Genomic DNA, 13,442 nt, shown 5'->3' on the forward strand with positions numbered 1-13,442 from the left:
AAATGTGAAATTTTTAAATGAAAAAAGCCAGTGAAATGGACAATGAAAGGTTAGTCCAAGCTCAATGTAAAGAAATAAGAAAAAAAACTATAAAAATAATTTTTTTCTTGACAAGTGTCAGCATAAGAGGCCATGAGAGACCATTTTATTAGGAAGATATGAGAACTTAGGTTAAGAGTTTCACAAATTCACAATATTAAAACTAGAAAAAACAACCTTGCTAAGTGATATGAATAAATGCTGATCACATCTTTATTTATAATCTTTTAGCACATAGTCCATATGTATGGTCTATTAATTGGGACTTGTTGAAATGCTTTAAATCAAACATTTACTGTGCAAGGCTTTGAATTTGAGGCTTCAGGGAGCTAGAAAAGGAAATAAAGCAGTATCAGTTCTCAAATGCTTATAACATAATAAAGAATGAAACAAAGTAAAAATGTATATATGATAGACTATTTATTTTGATTTTAAGATAGGCATCAAGACAGAGTGCAATGGGAAAGAACTGAATTGACTGGCTTCAGGGCAAAGTCAGGGGGGCTTCTTTCTCTCAGATAGAAGCCATTGCTCCTTTGATAAGTCTTTCCACCACTCAGCCTGCACAAACAGATCTGCACCATATCTGATACTATAACAACTTAGCTAACACAGTTAGCCCCATCCTGGCATTTTTCTGAGACCTTACCCAAATTTTGGGCTCACCCAAGCCACTTCTATTGGCATTTCCATGCAAACAGTCTGTATTGACTCATGCTGCAGACATTTCTAAAGTATTTCAAAGATTCACAAATCTCACTACACTGTAGTCACAGCCAGTCCTTACAACCAATAAGCTTAAGGGTCAATACCTCCCATTGGCATGTCAATAGAAATGAAGATTTAACTACGACAGGAGTGCACAACAATTCACACAAAAGGCATCCCTTGCACTACCTGGGTCAAGTCACAAGACAGACTGTGCCACTGGGCTCCTCAGAACACCAACAAAATGAGTCCACTCTACCAAGACCAGGGAATGCAGAAGCTCTACCTAATACATAGAAGCAAGCACAGGGAAGCAGCCAAAAGGATGAGTCAAAGGAATATGTCTCAAATGAAAGAACAAAGCAAAACTCCAGAAAAAGAGCTAAAAGTGGAGTCAATCAACCAGATGCAGAGTTCAAAACACTGCTTATAAGAATGCTCAATGATTTCAGTGAGAACTTCAATGAAGAGATAGGAAACATAAAATGGGAATATAAAACTGAAAAAAAGAGCTAGTCAAGAATGAAGAATACATTAGGGAGAATCAACAGTAGATTAGGTGAAACAAAGGATCGAATAAGTGATTTGAAAGATAAGGTAGGGATTTGCAGGAAACATGGTGGAATGAGAGATGTCCTCAGATCTCTCCCCTTGAAAAAAAAACTAAGCTGAACATTTAAAACTCAACAAAAAAACACCCAAACTGGACACCAGCCCGTCTGAGCATGGGATCTGCACATGAAAACAACCACAGGTCAGAGCCCCAGGTATTGGGCAGTGGACAGGGAGAAATAAAGACGCTGCCTGTGAGCTCCTTGCAGGGGGAGGGGGAGGGGTGAAGGTGCTGCGACTTCCCTGATTGGCCTGATTTCAAGTGCCAGAAATTCTAGCAGCCAACGGCATGGCCCAGTCATCAGGGCAGAAAGTATAGAAGTGGGATGTGATGGCAGAGAAACAGCAGTTGATTTTTATCAGCCCTAGTTTCAAAACTGAGGCTGAGCTACAGCCCCCAATCCCCAACCCAGAGTGCCCCTCCACACATATCAAAAAATACTGAACATTGTGGAGCCCCAGGGGAATCTGAGCAAAAGCTGCTGACACTTAAGCTACCTCTCGCAGCCTCTGGAGCTTCCTGCACGAAGAGGGAAGATGGTGTGGCAACTTAGCTGATCAGACTGTCTGGAAGTGCAGAAAGCAGAGAAGCAGGACAGGAAAACAGAGAAACAACAGTTGATTTTTACCGATCCCGGTTGCAAATCCAAGACTGAGACACGGCCCCTAACTCCCAAAGCAGAGGGCCCCTCCCCCATACCCTTCAAGATCGATCACCGTGGAACCCCAGGGGAATCTGAGCAAATGCTACTGAAACTGTGGCTCACACTGACAGGGACTGAAACTGAGAGTAGCAAGTGTGATTAAATATCTACAAGAAAATAAAAAAGACATTTAGGCTTTATATAAAGCAGGAATCCAAGAGGCCATGATGCCACCTACTGGAACCCAAAAGAAAAGCACCTTCATTGTAGCAAGCTAAAGAGAGACATTTATATAATAAATCTTCTTTCTGGGAAAACAATAGAATATACTTCTATTAATGACCAAGCACAAAAATAGTCCATTAAACACCACAAACAACCAAGGTGGCAAACCATCTCAGAAAGAAAGAGAACAATCTCCAAGAAAATAAGTTTATAGACATAGAAATATACAACTTAAATAACAGAGAATTCAGGATGGTACTTCTGAAAAAACTCAATGAAATCCAAAACAACTCAAATCAACAATTTCAGAAATTAAAAAAAAAACAACTACATGAGAAGAACAAGGAGATTGACACCCTTGAAAGAAACCAAATAGAACTTCCAGAGATGAAGAACACACTCCAAGAGTTGAAAAATGAAGTAGCAAGCTTGGGAAAAGAGTCAATCAAATGGAGAAAAGGATGAGTGATATCAAAGACAGAAATCTAGAAATAAATCAAAAGGAAGAAGAGAGAAACTGAAGAATGAAAAATAATGAAAGAGAAATAAAGAACTAGCTGATACCATCAGGAGAGGAAACATAAGAATAATGGACATTACCAAAGGCAAGGAAAAAGAGCAGGGACTAGAAAGCATTTTCAGACAAATAGCGAACGAGAATATCCCAAATCTAAGGAATGAGCTGGAGCTTGGAATTCAAGAAGTCAAAAAGAACACCTAATGATCTCAACTCAAAAAGGCCTTCACCAAGACACATGGAATTAGAGTTATCAAAAATCAAAGACAAACACAGAATTCTCGGGGAAGCCAGGGAAAAGAACAGGGTAACATATAAAGGAAAACACATTAGATTATCATTGATTTTCTCAGTGTAAACCTTACAAGCCAAAAAGGAATGGAATCAAATATTTAAAGTATTAAGTGAAAGGAACTACCAGCCTTGAATAATATATCCAGATATGCTCTCCTTTAGATATGGAGGGAATTCTCCAGTATGAGGCCTGTACTACAGGAAATACTGAAAAGGGGTCAGCTCATCTAAAACAAAATAACAACAACAAAAATACATAATTAGGAGTGAAGCGACTATCAGGCAAATAGAAGCAGAGCAGTACAACTCTTTCTAAGAACAGGACATTATAAACTTAAATAATAAGAAGAGAATTTCTATAGTAAGCTAGTAATGAACGTTTAGCATCCATTGGGACAAATTGAAATAACAATGACTAAAAACAGGAGGATTTAAAAATGCAGATTCACGAAAGGTAAAGGAGATAAGGCACACAAAGAAGAAAATGGATGAGCGTGTGTGTGTGTGTGTGTGTGTGTGTGTGTGTGTGTGTGTGTATCCTTTTCAAATTCATAATGGTAATAGCACACCAAAGATTCAGAACTGAAGTATGTAACATAAAACAAGAAGAATCAGAGGCAAACTCCACAAAAGCCAATGAAAGTAATGAAAACAGAAACACGAGGACAAAGAATCACTGGAAACACCAAGCTACCAGAAAGCAAAAGATAAAATGACTATAAGAAGACCTCATATTTCACTAATCACGCTAAATGTAAATGAACTGAACTCACCAAATAAAAAGACACAGAGTTGCAGAATGAACCAAAAAACAAAACCCAACCATATGCTGCCTCCAGGAGACACATCTCAGATCCAAAGACAAATATATACTCAAAGCGAATGGGTGGAAAATAATATTTCAAGCAAATGGTACTCAGAGAAAAGTAGTAGTAGCAGTACTAATATTGGATAAAGAAGACTTCAAAATACAAAAGATAATTGATACAGAAGACACTTTATAATGATAAAGGGAAGCATGCACCAAGAATACACAAGACTTATTAATGTCTATACTCCCAATCAAGGAGCCTAACAGAACTAAAAGGAGAAACAGATTAAAACATGATTTTAGTAGGTGACCTAAATGAGGCATAAAGTCAGCAGAAGGAAAGAAATCATCAAAATTACAGCAGAAATAAATGAAATGGAAAACAAAATAAAAACAATAGAAACAATTATTACAAGGAGCTGGTACTTTTAGAAGGTTAATAAAATTGACAACCCCCTGGCTAGACTGAGTAAATAAAAAAGAGAAAAGGAAAATAAACAAAATCGGGAAGGAAAGAGGGGAAATTACCACTGACATCACAAAAATACAAAGGATCATACAAGAGTACTATGAAAAAGAACATAACGCCAGATTTGCTGACCTAGAAGAAATGGACCAGTACTTAGAAGAATACGACCTTCCTAGACTGAATCAAGAACAACTGGAAACTCTAAATAGACCAATCAGCAGTATGGAACTTGAAATAATCATCAAAAACTTACAAAAGTAAAAGTCCAGGACCAGATGGCTTTACCAGTGAATGCAAGCTACCTAACATTCAAAGAAGATTTAATACCTATTCTCTTCAAACTCTTCCAAAAAATCAAAGAAGAGGCAATACTTCCCAATACATTTTATGATGTCAATATTACTCTGATACCAAAACCTGGTAAGGATACACACAAAAAAGAAAGCTAAAGACCAATATCTCTCATGAACACAGATGTAAATATCCCAAATAAGATACTAGCTAACTGAATACAGCAACATATTAAAAAGATTATACACCACGATCAAGTTGGCTTCATCCCAGGGACACAAGGATAGTTCAACATACACAAATCAGTTAATGTGATACAGCACATAAACAAATTTAAAAATAAGAATCATATGATCATATCTATTGATATGATCATATGATTCTTATTTTTAAATTTGTTTATGTGCTGTATCACATTAACTGATTTAAAAATAAGAATCATATGATCATATCAATAGATACAGAAAAAACCTTCAACAAGATACAGCATCCATTTATGATCTAAACACGTAACAAAATCAGTATAGAAGGAAAGTACCTTAACATAATAAAGGTCATATATGACAAACCTTCAGCCAACATTATACTGAATGGTGAAAAACTAAAAACTTTTCCTCTAAGATCAGGAACAAGGCGAGGCAGTCCACTATTGTCATTCTTATTCATTATAACATTAGAGGTCCTAGCAAGAGCAATCAGACAAGAAAAAGATACAAAATGTATCCAAATAGGAAATAAAAAAGTCAAACTGTCACTTCTTGTGGATGACATAACTTCTTATATAGAAAACCCTGAAGACTCCACAAGAACACTACTAGAAACAATAAACAAAAATAGTAAAGTATTTGCAAATACAAAATCAATGTTCAAAAATCCATAGCATTCCTGTACTCTAATAATGAAGTATCAGAAAAAGAAGTGGAAAGAATAATTCATTTCACAATTGCAATAAAACGTAGAAAATACCTAGGAATAAATTTAATGACACTTGTGAAGGACCTACATAATGAAAACAACGGGACCATGTTAAAAAAAAAATCAAAGACGATACAAAGAAATGGAAAGATATTTCATGTTCTTGGATTGGAAGAATCAACATAGTTAAAATGACCTTATTACCTGAAGCATTATACAGATTTAATGCAATCCCCATCAAAATCCCATTGGCATTTTTTAAAGAAATACAACAAAAACCATCAGATTTCTATGGAAACACAAAAGATCTCGAATTTCCAAAGCCATCCTGAGAAAAAAGAATGAGGCTCGAGTCATCGCTCTGTCCAACTTCAAATTATGCTACAAAGTGACAGTATGGTATTGGCAGCAAAACAGACATAAGGACCAGTGGAATTGAATTGAGAGTCCAGAAGTAAACCTATATTTATATTGGCAAATAATTTTTGACAAAAAAGCCAAAAACATACAGTAGAGAAAGGAAAGCTTCTTCAATAAATGGTGCTGGGAAAACTGGAAAGCCACATGCAAAAAAAATGAAACTAGCCTGTTTTTTATCACCACACACCAAAATTAACTCAAAATGGATTAAGGACCTTAATATTAGATCTGAACTGCACCAAAGAAAACATAGGAACTAAATTCAAGGACCTTGGACTTAAAGAGGATTTTATGAATTTGACCTCAAAGGCAAGGGAAGTAAAAGCTAAAATAAATTAATGGGATTACATGAAACTAAAAAGCTTTTGCTCAGCAAAAGAAACCATTCAACAAGGTAAAGAGACAACCATCCAAATGGGAAAATATAGTTGCAAGCAACACCTCCAATAAGGGCCTAATATTCAAAATATGTAAAGAACTCACATGACTCAACGACAACAGCAACAAAATGACCTAATCAAAAAATGGGCAGAGAACCTGAACAGACACTTCTTTCTAGAGGACATACATATGGCCAACAAATATTTGAAAAGATGCTCAACATTGCTAGTTATTAGGGAAATGTAAATCAAAGCCACAATGAGATATCATCTCACCCCTGTTAGAATGGCTATAATCAACAGGACGAGGAATAACAAATGTTGGAAATGATGAGGAGAAATATTAACCTTCATGCACTGCTGGTGGGACTGTAAATTGGTATAGCTGCTATGGAAAACTGTATGGAGGTTCCTCAGAAAACTAAGAATTGATCTACCAACCATATGATCCAGTGATCTCTCTACCGAGTATTTACCCCAAAGACTTGAAAACTCATATCGATAAAGATATTTGCACACCTATGTTCATAGCAGCATTATTCACAGTGACCAGGACATGGAAGCAACTGAACTGCCCTATGATAGATGATTGCCTAAAGAAGCTGTGGTCCATATATAAAATGGAATATCCCTCAGCCATAAGAAGAGATGAAATACTGTCATTTGTGACAACATGGTTGGACCTTGAAATAATCATGCTAAGCGAAATAAGCCCGACAGGAAAAGCTGAAAATCACATGATATCACTTATATGTTTGATATAAACCTAAAAGCAACAAATAAGCAGGACAAGGAATAAGAGTCATGGACATGGACTATAGTACAGTGGTTACCAGAAGACTATAGAATAGTGGTTACTAGTGGGGTGGGGGAGGAGGGGAGAGGTAGATGGGGTAAAGGTAGTCAAATATAATGGGGTAGGGGGAGGGCGAAGTGGATAAAGAGATAAAATATATGGTAGTTGAAGGAAACTTGACTTTGGGTGTTGAACACACAATAGAACATAGAAATGTCGAATGATAATATACACCTGAAAATTATATGATTGTATTAACCAATGTTACCCCAACAAACATATTTTAAAAAAGTGAATATTTGAAGAAATAATGACCAGAATATCCCAAAATATGACAAAACACCTGAATCTATCTATCCAAGATAATCAAAACCCCAAGTAGAATAAACTAAAAGATATTCATACTGAGACATATTATAGTCAACATGTTGAAATCCAAAGTCAAAGAGAGAATTTTGAAAGCAGCAAGAATGAAACTACTTGTCACATACAATGGATTCTCAATAAGACTATCAGCTGATTTCTCATCAGAAACCATAGAAGGCAGAAGACGTAGGGAGGGTGAAATGCCATCCAATTTTATATTCAGTATATGTCCTTCCAAAATGAAGGAGTAATTAAGATATTTTCAGATAAGCAAAAATTGAAAGAGTTCATTACCAGTAGAAACGCCTATAAACAATGGTAAAGGGAATCTTTCACATTGAAATGATGAGACACTAGATAGTAATTTGTATTTGTATAGTGAAATAAAGATCTCTGGTAAAGGTATTTATATAAGTAAATATAAAGCCATTATTATTGTGTTATTTTTTTGTAACTTCGCTTTTATTGAATACATAATTTAAAAGACAAATGCATAAAAATATGTATAAAATATATTTAAAAAAAACAGAGTCACAAAATATATAAAACAATGTTTTCAGATTTGAAGGGTGTAATGCCCGAATCCTAGGTCTAGAACTTGTACTTGGCTTTGGATATTCCAAAAAAAATATCATCAGAAGGACTAGAAGGGTGAGGCATGCCACTTACTACTCATGAGGCAAGGAAGCTTCAGCAGCAACCAGTTGGAGCTGAAGGAAGAAAATCTGCTGCTAACAGAGTGCAAGCGCAGGGTTTTTTTTTTATGCCCAGAAGCAGAAGGAGAGGTTATCTCATTGCGGGAGTAGCAGTCTTCTCAGATGGATGGGAGCAAGATGTGCTGCTTGGTTGCAGGAGCAGATAACATCCATGGGAGCAGCAGAAAACATCTTTGGGAGTAGGCATTGTTGAAAGCTCTTTGTGTACTGTCTTCCTTGGCTGCTGGCTGGGCAGCTATTAGTCTTCTGAGTATATGGAGGGGCTATGTTCTGAGTTAACTCTACAAAGAGAAATTAACCATTGTAAAATAATAATTGTAGACTTCAATATTTCACTTGTCATAACAAATAGAGTATCTAGCCAGAAGACCAATAATGATACAGAAGAACGCAACAAAACTATAAACCAGATGTTCCACACTACTCAGAGATAGGCCCATACAGCATTGTTCTTGGTTCCAACATAATTTAAAGGAAAACTTTCACAAGGCCTGGAGCTCTTGACGTCCTGCAAATGAATGAGGAGGATATCCTCAAATTCCTTGCAGCAGGAATTCACTTAAGCGGCACAAATCTTGAATTCCAAATGGGATAGCATATCTACAAAAGGAAAAGTGATGGCATCTACATCAAAAATTTGAAGAGAATCTGGGAGAAGCTTCTACTGGAAACTTGTGCTTTTGTTACAATTGAGAAACCAGCTAATGTCAGTGTCATATTGTAGGGTTAACTCAGAACCCTACATAGCCCCTCTACATACTCAGAAGACTGATAGCTTCCTTGCCAGCAGCCAAGGAAGGCAGTGAACAAAGAGTTTTCAGCAGTGCCTGCTCCCAAGGACATCTTCTACTGCTCCCACATACTCTATTTGCTCCTGTAAGCAAGCAGCACCTCTTACTCCTATCCATCTGAGAAGGTGGCTGCTCCCCCAATGAGATAACCTCCCCCTTCTCTTTGTGTGCATAAAACTCTGCTTGCTCTTGGTCAGCACTTTTATTCCTGCAGCTTTGACCAACCACCATGGAAGCTTCCCTGCCATATAATAATAACATTTTTCACCCCTCTTGTCCTCCTAGTGGTTCTTACAGAATATCCAAACCCAAGTACAGGTTCCAGGCCTGGGGCTCCTGCATTACTTATATCATTGAGGAATAGCGGCCAGTCAGCTGTGCTGACGTTTGCCTCTGCCACTGGAGACGTTCTTATTTCTTGCTGCTTCACTCCTGGGACCTTTACTAACCAGATCAGGCAGCCTTCCAGGAACTAAGACTTTTCGTGGTTATCAATCCCAGGGCTGACCACCAACCTCTCTCAGAGGCATCTTATGTTAACCTGACTACCATCACTCTGTTTAACACAAACTCTCCTCTGTACTATGTGGACATTGCCATCCCTTGCATCAAAAAGGGAGCTCGCTCAGTGGGTCTGATGTGGTAGATGCTGGCCCATAAAGTTCTCTTCATGCATGGCACCACCTCCTGTGAACACCCATGAGAGGTCCTTCCTGTTCTCTACTTCTGCAGAGATTCTGAAGAGTTGAAAAGGAAGAGCAAGTCACTGCTGAAAAAGCTGTGACAAAGGAGGAATTTCAGGATAAATGTACTGCTCCAACTTCTGAGTTCACTGCTGCTCAGCCTGAAGTCGCAGACTGGTCTGAAGGCATTTGGGTGCCCTCTGTACCTATTCAACAGTTTCCTACTAAAGACTGGAGCACTAGCCTGCCACCAAAGACTGGTCTGCAGCTCCTACTGCTCAGGCCGCTGAATGGGTAAGAACAATCATTGAGTGATCTTAAGCTATACTTCCACAAACTCAAACAAAATAGAAATCAGATTGACAGAAAATAAGCAGTTTCTAAAAAAGCTATTAACCAACTATACATAACAAACATGTGTAGAACACTTCACCAAATAATTTAAAAAATTTATTCAATTGCACTTGGAAACCTCTCTAGGACAGGTCATATATTAGGCCTCAAAACAAGTCTCAATCCTTTTTAAAATATTGAAATAATACAAAATGTCTTCTCAACACCAATGGAATTAAAGTAGAAATAAATAACAGAAAAAAAACCTAAAAACTTCACTAATATATGGAAAATAAACAACACTGAAACAACCAATGGTTAGATGAAAATATTACAAGATATGTTAGAAAATACTTAGAGATGAATTTAGAAAATGAAAACACAATATACCAAAACTTATGGGGTGCAATGAATGCATTGCTTGGAGGAACATTTATGGTATTCAGTACCTTCATTTGTACAAAAGAAAGATTTTGAATCAATAATCTACCTTACATTTATGAAACGGAAGAAAAAGTTGAAATATCAATACTACCCTATGGTATCTACAGATATGATGCAATCATTACCAAAATTCCAACAGACCCTTTTATAGCAATAGAAATGTCAATCCTCAAATCCGTATGGGATTGCCAAAATAATCTTGGAAAAGAATGAAGTTGGGGGGCTCGCACTTTCAATTTCACTTAGTACAAAGCTATAGTGGTCAAAATGGTGATCCTAGAGTAAGAATAAACTTATAAAGCAATGGAATGGAATTGAGCATACAGAAATAATCTCATTCATCTATGGTCATCTGATTTCAGACAAGGGAGCCAATATGAGTAAATGAGGAAAGAATCACTCTTCAACAAATAGTGTGACAACAGGATATTCACATGGAAGAGAATGAATTGAAATCCTTACTTTGTATCCCATATCTGCAAAACTCTTAGAAGAAAGCATATGGTAAATCTTCATAATCCTGAATTTAGTAATACATTCCTAGATATGTCTCCTATATTCTCCCAACCTCATCTTTCATATAATTAAGTTGGAAAAAATAAAATACCTATTATTTCAGGTTTTTTTTAGGATTAAATAAATATGGATGTAAGGGCTTGTATAGATTAAGTGTTCAAGAAAATTTGGGACAGTACTTTTACATATTTATTTGGGGCAAAAACCCAATTTCAGTAGAAATTAAACCAATACAATGAGTGCAATTTTTCATAACTTTTGGGAAAAATGTTCTTTACTGAATGCAAATTTTACTATATATTCATGAACTAAAATAAATTATGTCGCTAGTAAGAATAACATATGAATTAATGGATTGGTCATAGTACCATAATTATTCTTCAGAAAAACACATTTCTTTAATTTTTTCTTTGATTTTAAATTTAATTTAATTCCATGCATTTGATTGAAAAGAAATTCTTCTTTGAAATTTGTTCAATTTTTTAAAAACTGAGATAATCTATTATGATATATATTTGATACAAAGGGAGCATGATAGGCTGTTTGATGATAGCATGCTCATAACGGAGTTAGTTTGAGAGTTATAAAAATTGAAAATTATTCCTATAAAACACTGAGCAAAGTGTCTAGCATATGGTAGTGCCTCAGTAAGTGCTAGCTACTATTATAATGATTATGAAGATTTCTATACAGGATTTTCACTATTATTATCATGCAACATTACCTTATGATACTAGAATGCTAATAAGAGAAAAGGGGAGTTGGATAATAACTGAAAACTGTATTTATTCACACGACTTTTTTTTTTAAAACACATTTAATGTTAAAATAATGTTAAATAAGGGAGATGGAAAAACAGTAATTCTTTTCCAGAAGGCTGTCTAGAAACAATAATTTCATGTTTAATTACACATCAAAAGGCATTAATAAAACTTTTTCCCTATAACGTGGTGGTCATTTTTTCAGTTTGCTAAATTGAGGTAACTTAAAAATAATGGATTTCTTTTTCACATAAGCCCTTTGCTTTAACTATATAAAATCAATAGTTTGAGTTCTTCATTGTCTTTCTGATCTAAACTATATCAGATAATTCATTTTTTACAATTTGAGATTCCTTTAAGTGGTGAGGAGTCAAAGAGAATTGGCAAGACATTTGAGTTCAAAAATCCTCTAAATGTTAACAAAAGTTTCCCATATTTGCAGTCTTAGCCACACCAAATTCAAAAGTAATGTTTAGAGACACATCTTTAATAATATTTTCCAAATCATTCAAGTTAGTTTCTATAAGAAAAACAATTCTCTTTTTCATTTATATTTCATTTTACATAATATTTCCTTAAGTTACTTAATACATTAACAAGTACAACTGGCATAAATAAACTTTGCAACAAACTCAACAGACTCTTCATAGACACAGAATTTGAATAGTGAGAGTAAAAATATGTGAAGGTACTAAGAGTACAGCCAACTAGCATTGAGCATTTAGCCTGTCTTGGGCGTCAATTAGAAATCTTTATAAAAGAAATAGAATCTTGATTATTTTGCCAATTCACTTAACTGGTAATCTGATAAGGAACTTCTTTGTATTGTATGCTAATAAGTTGAAACATTAAAATACTACAACTGAGACAATTGATCCACTTAGTCACCATCTCTAGTTAGTATAGATTTATATTAGTTTAGAATTTTACCATTTATTTGAATTTTTTATTGGAATTTAAAAAATAATTAAATCCCATCTCTGTTGCATTTACTGTGAGAATGAAGTAATCAGCAATCAGATTGTTGACATTCCTGGAAATGTGGATATCACTCTGAATGGATGTGCAGTTATTGTGAAGTGCCCCATATGCACCCCGTGGAGGGACTTCAGTCATATCAATGTAGAACATGATCAAGGGTATAACACTGGGCTTCCATTACAAGATGAGGTCTATGTATGCTCATTTCCCCATCAATGCTGTTACTCAGGAGTAGGGTTCTCTTGTTGAAATTTGAAATTTCTTGGGTGAAAAGTACATCCTCGGGGTTCAGATGAGGTCAGGTGTTGTTTGTTCAGTATCTCAAAGCCAGAACGATGAGTTAATTCTTAAAGGAAATGACATTTAACTTGTATCAAATTCAACTGCTTTGATTTCAACAGGCTACAACTGTTAAAAATGAGGGTATCAGAAAAATTTTATATGGTATCTATGTTTCTGAAAAAGGAACAGTTCAATAGGCTGATGAATAAGGTCTAAGTTGTTCGGACACAGAAATGCCAAGATGTCGGATGATTCCTCGGACTTATTTGCAATATTTTAAAGATGCAATAAAAGTTGTGTACTGAAAAAAAAAACCACAGAGCTAAATCCCTTTTAAATAACTAAATCCCAAACAACTACCCATGTATTATATTCCTCAATTTTATCTTAGGTTCAGTAATTTAAAATGTACCTAGGTGAATAATTTAAAATGCATCCAGAATATAAT

The 13,442-nt window shown here is 35.6% G+C and overlaps 2 pseudogenes; both read left to right on the forward strand.

Moving 5' to 3' along the window:
• Positions 1–8,161: 8,161 nt before the first annotated feature.
• LOC107507317 lies at positions 8,162–9,992 on the forward strand (annotated as a pseudogene).
• A 426-nt stretch (positions 9,993–10,418) lies between these two features.
• LOC118607743 lies at positions 10,419–13,203 on the forward strand (annotated as a pseudogene).
• The last annotated feature ends 239 nt before the right edge of the window (positions 13,204–13,442 follow it).

The sequence above is a fragment of the Rousettus aegyptiacus genome, unplaced genomic scaffold (assembly GCF_014176215.1).
Source record: "Rousettus aegyptiacus isolate mRouAeg1 unplaced genomic scaffold, mRouAeg1.p scaffold_m13_p_9, whole genome shotgun sequence".
NCBI classification, from domain to species: domain Eukaryota; kingdom Metazoa; phylum Chordata; class Mammalia; order Chiroptera; family Pteropodidae; genus Rousettus; species Rousettus aegyptiacus.